Raw genomic sequence first — 6,000 nt, forward strand, 5'->3', positions numbered from 1 at the left:
AAAACCATACAGTATGTGTAAATATACAGTCAAAAGTTTGGACACATGTTCTCAATCAAGTGAATGGAGTTTGTCCAAACTTTTGACTGGTACTTTATAGAAGCATCAATCTTTTACATCTTAACTACTCTAAATCTGGCTATTGTGGCTACAATTATATTATTCATGACTAGTCTGTGCAGCACTGAGTCAGAACCTTAAAGCGTTGCTATGACGGCCAGTCTGCAGTTTGCTCCTCCACCACCAGATGTTAGCAGTGATACACTGACCTATCACATGCATTCACACATTGCATTCAGTCAGTTCTACTCATTCACAAAAATATTGACACATTGTCATCACTGACACAGAAACACATGCATTCTTTGCACTTGACCAGACAGCCTTTTGTCTTCCAAGTTTTCCTTTTAAGTAAAGGTGACAATTGAAAGTTCTTGTTGAGGAAATAGGAAGAAAAGAGCACAAAATCCCTGCAGAGCAGAGCAGAGAAAAAGTGGTGAATCAATAACCATTACCATTCACATACTGTACACGTCTCTCCAGTACAGGGAGATCTGATTTGATGGTTCTTTTGTACACTATGTGTGTGTTTAGTTGATTGATTGGGGTTAGGATGTCAGTGCTAATTGGAAGCCATTTTTATTGGTCTTCCCTCCTCCCTTCTTCAAGGGCTACAATGTGCATTAAGTTTGCAATTACAAATGAATGGGCTGCAATAATAGAGAAGTTTGTACTGCAGTCAGTATGTCAGGTCTAAGATAGAACTTGACATACCGTATGAATGATAAAGGTTTTACGTGTGTGCAGGCAATTAATATGAGTATGACCTCATCCATTTGATCTTTTGGAGGCATCCCTCATTAGAGATAGAATAGTGAGTGGGATAATTTCTTATTTGATGAATGAGATGTTGCTAAGAGAAGCACACATCACTCTGCAAAATGTCATCAGCATTTGTCAAGCATGGAGATCACCATGGCACAACTGGAACAAATGGGTGTTGTACACGTAGATAAGCATTTTACACAAGCGCGAACATGAGAATGTACTCAAACAGAAAAGTTCAAAAGCAATGATTAGCTGTCTAGCATTTGTTGGTGTGGTGTGGAAAGCAAATATAAAGCTTTGACCAAAAATGAAATGGACAGGAGATATGAAAATGGAGAATAAATTTACTAAACTTCAAACTTGTCATGGTTGTTCAAGCAAATGTCAAATCATTTTTGAGAAAGGCAAAGATAATAAGAAAGGCGCATGTGAGACTGTCACTCTATTTGGGCTCATCTAGACTTGAATTGAAGTAATTATGATATGCAAGGGAGACGGTGGTGGAGAAAAAGTTCATACCAATATTAGGTCTAAAAGCCTGTGTTGAAGTGGGTCAATAGAATAAGTGGTGATTATGCAGTTCACAAAGATAACAACACAGATGATTCACTCTCAGAATATAAGGATGTCTTTCAGGGCTTGGGCTGCCTTGAAGGAAAAACACACCGCTGAAAGAAAGTGCAGTACCAACAATACAACCTTTAAGAAAAATCACCACCCAGCTAAAGGGTAAAACGAAAGGAGAGCTCTGATGAAGACTGATGAGCACACTGAATGAGTGAATGCAAATGTTTTAGAAGGCAAACTCTAAATTCAGTAAAAAAGAAAGAAAGAAAAAAAGAGACACAGTGCTATCAGCCTCCAACTGTTAATGAAATTACATGCAATTAGCACACATCAATAATTGCTCAGTGATTAAAGCCCTGGTCTGTGCACATTCAACACCTCATTTGGGTGCTACTGAGATAAATTACATTTGCAATTTTGCAGGACAATAAAGGAGGTTATTAAAGGCTTGGATGGCATAGAGAGATATATTGTTGGCATACTGGTGTGTGGTGACATGAGGAAACAACATAACATGCGAGTGGATTCAGTTTTGGAAAAAGCCAGAGCAAACAATGCAGAAAAATGCTCAACAAGAACAAGACACAATCTGTACAAACGAGACCTGACGAAGGGGAGATATTCAAAATCTCAACTTCTCAATGCAAAAAGACTTGGAAAGACACTTTAGGAAACTGAACATTCATCCTAATTGAACACACGTCACTGCTCAAAGCAGAAAAGAAAGGAAAGGAAGGTGTGATGTGACACTGTGAAAAAGAGCATGAAGTGAAAACATTGTTCACCATAGCACCTGTACTGAAAAACCATGACATCAGTCTGTGACACTGTCACTGGATGTATCCGCTGGATTAGGAGCAGTCCACCTACAGGATGGAAAACATGTGAGCAGTGGGTGAAATAAAACGCTAGCACGAAAGAAAGAAAGATTTAATCAGTTTTTCAATGTTGAATCATAATCTTATCATAAACCACTGTCATTGTAGCTGAAAAGTCAGCCTGTCTAGTTAGGTGACAAAGGTAATTAAATATCAGAGACACAGTATTTTTCCTGCAGTCCAACTGCCTTTAATAAATCATCAAGCATATGCATATAGGCTTCCCAAGCTCTGTAGCAAGGGAGAAGCACACTGATCAGCTCACACAAACATTTTATGCTTTCAGCCTCTGTCCAACACAAGCACCTCGTGTGTCACACTTCACTGTCTGCAGACACCTGTTTCCTGCAAGATAATCAATAATAATGCCATATATGGAGTCATGCCCATCCTGTACAGTTTCCAGTTCTTGCATTTAGTTCCCCTTTTCCACCGATCACTTCTTAGAATTGGGGTCACCATGTATCATGCACTTTAGATAACCTTTTCTATTTCTTCTTTCCTAACAGACAAGACATTCATTTCAACTACACAAATGAGGTACGAGACATCTTGGCGAGACATTTTGCTTAAAACAGAAGAATGTGATTACAACATATAAAGGTCAATCAACAGGGTCAAGAGTGCATCATGTTCTTTAAAGACAAAAACTGATCAGTTGAATTCACTTCTACACTGGATTAACGATCACCAAAACATTATCATAATAATACAGTATTTTCTCCAACAATACACTTCTAATTATCATGATTTCCTTCACACCACCTATTACATAAAAAAGACACTCAACTGTGCTCCTGCAAGAATACAGTAATCAAAGCTGAAAACACAAAACACCAAATTTACTATATTACAGGATATCTTAGGACATTTCACTCTCAGCTTTGCTCTACCATGTCAGACCCAGCTCTGCTTTTATCAGTTTATGCTTTACTTTCTCACATTTAGTTCAACATCTGTCACCATCAGCTATACTTTTTTACTCTTTATCACCTTTATCATCTTCAGCAACTTTATCTGGTCCAAATTTTATTAATACTTTTTTCAGCATTCTAACATTAGCATTAATAAAATATGCACTATAAGCATAGGTGAATCTTCAATGCAAGTCTAAACAACAAAAAAAGGGTTGTCTGGCTAAACAGTTGAACCTGACTCAACTTTTGCCAGATCACAGCAAAATATCATCTGGCAAGGCACTGAATTAAACATGTGAAAGCGCACATTGCTGGTAGATGACTTTGTAATATGAACGCTGTATTTCTATAGTTTACCTTGCAATCATCAGGCTGAAAGATAAAATGATGCCACTGATGTGTAAAATCCTGTCAGAGTATTATGAACCTTTGTGCAGTGTTTTGGTTTCAACCTCGTGAATCTGTCACTAAAACTGGATTTCTGGATCTATTTCATGTCTCACCTGTAGACATGAAGTATATCATGTCTACAGGCCTTTGTGTTGTTTTAACGCAGGGCTGTTTTTTGGTTTACCTTGCGAGGCTGCTGGATTTGCAAGACCATGACATCACAAGATCACGCGAGGATCCATCTCGTCAGGCTTCAAGTTATACGCTTGAGGATTCTCACGTGATCTCATGAATCCAGCTGCCTCGCAAGGTAGGACGGTGATAGACAGATGGTTCATCCAATCACCTGCCGAGTATTTTTTGACCTTTTCCAACCACTTTCCAAGGACGAATTCTCAGATGGTTCTGTATAACAAACCATCTGGTGTGTCAGGTTAGTTTTTGGTCTGAACACCCTCTAATTGCTCTCCAGAAGAAAACAAGCAGGTGAGCAAAACTTTATTTATAAAGCACATTTCATTCCAGATGGAAGCACAATATGCTTCACAGAGCAAGAGCCATCACAAAAGTTGCAGCCACAAAAACTTAGTGTACAAGATACCATTTACCATTTAGAAAGTAGAAATAAAATAAAATACTTAAGACCAGCAGCCGAACAGTAAAAAATAAGACACGGTATGAATAAAACAAAATAAAATACTAATAATTAAGACCAGAAAACCAGACTACTGAGAGGTGCAGATAAAAAGGAATGTTTTCAGTTTAGTTTTAAAAGACAATAGCGTTGGCACACACCTAACATGATTGGGTAGGATGTTCCAGCGCCTTGGAGCATAAAAGCTAAAAGCAGTTTCAACAATTTTTGCGGAGACCCAGGGACATTGGGGTACCAGACCATGTAGGGCCTTGCAAACGAGTGTTAAAATTTTAAATCAATCCTAAATTTCACGGGAAGCCAGTGTAATGACCTCAGCACAGATGCTATATGTATTTCCTTTTTCTAGTTAAAACTCTAGCATGCAGCACGTTACAGTAGCCTGGCCGACTCGAAGTAAAAAGATTGAGTTTTTCAACGTCCTCCTGCGATAAAAAGCTCCTTAACTTCACAATATTTCTTAAATGATAAAATCTGGTTTTAATTATGCTACTAATTTGGCTCTGGAAAGTGAGGTCAGCATCCAGGATGATGCCAAGTTTTCTGACCCGTGTGACACTTTCCAGAGACAGTTGTGACAATTTAAAAGAGATTTCCTGTCTGTTAGCCTTCGCCCCGATAACCAGGATTTCTGTCATCTAGACATCCAGTTATCAATATCCTTGATACATTCTGATAGTGTTTCAACACCCACACCCACAGTGAGTTGGACTATTGTCACAATATTTCGGTAAGCTTAATGTTACTTGATTATGATACCTGCCGTGTTAGCAAAATTTAGCTAAAGTAGCTAATGTTAGCCCAAGTGTGCAATGCTTGGTGTTCCCAGCAAGCTAACGATTGCTTCGGTCTGAAGTAGTGGGGTGTTTTTCCAGAGCATGAAAGGCAACATCTCACACTTATTTGGAAGGTCCTGGCTCCAAACGGAAAAGGTGGCGCTGACCATAAGCTGAAACTCTGTGCTTCAATTGGTGTTAGGGAAAGACAATTTTTAAAAGAGGAAGTCCAACATTTTGTTTCGTTACCCATATCCATATTCCCTGACCTCATCTGTCTTTGTGGTTCTATAACGTCACACTACTTCCTTTGCTCCTGATGGACAAGAGTCATAACTTCACATAAATGTAAACATGGAGTCTTTACTGGGCATTTGTTGAAACCACAATAGTTTTTCTTGGGTCTCAACATGCAGATATTTAGTATATAGTATAGTATAAACCTAAACTCTACTACTAGCACTATTAGTGCAACATGATACTTCAGCAAGCTAACTGTAAGCATTAAGCACAGTTAAGACTGATGAAGATTGAGCCAAGACTGACATCGTAGAGCTGAGCTTCACAAGTTGTGTCTTCAATATCCCAAAATGTCCACTGCACAAAAGACTCTGTAGTGCCAACCTAGTAGAGAAATGATGCAAGTGATGTAGCAATGATTGTAGCAAAACTACTCGTGTCTACTGACAATTTTGAAAATATGTGAAAGAATGCAGACAAGGAGGAAACATATCACATTATGGACAGGTGCATAGAAGAGGAGCCAGGCTCTTATGGGAGCATTCAAGATGACTGGAGTTATAAAGAGAGATAATGAGCTGTTATGGAGATCTCTTCAAAGGAGACAGAATCATTGTACCACAATCACTGAGATTGGAAGTGCTTAATTGCATTCATCAGAGTCTCTTTTGGACTGAAAACTGTTGAGGAAAAGTGAGCTTATGGCCCTGAGAAATTACAAAAATAGTAAGCAGGTGTTCACACAGAAG

Source organism: Thunnus thynnus, chromosome 20 (assembly GCF_963924715.1).
Source record: "Thunnus thynnus chromosome 20, fThuThy2.1, whole genome shotgun sequence".
NCBI classification, from domain to species: Eukaryota; Metazoa; Chordata; class Actinopteri; order Scombriformes; family Scombridae; genus Thunnus; species Thunnus thynnus.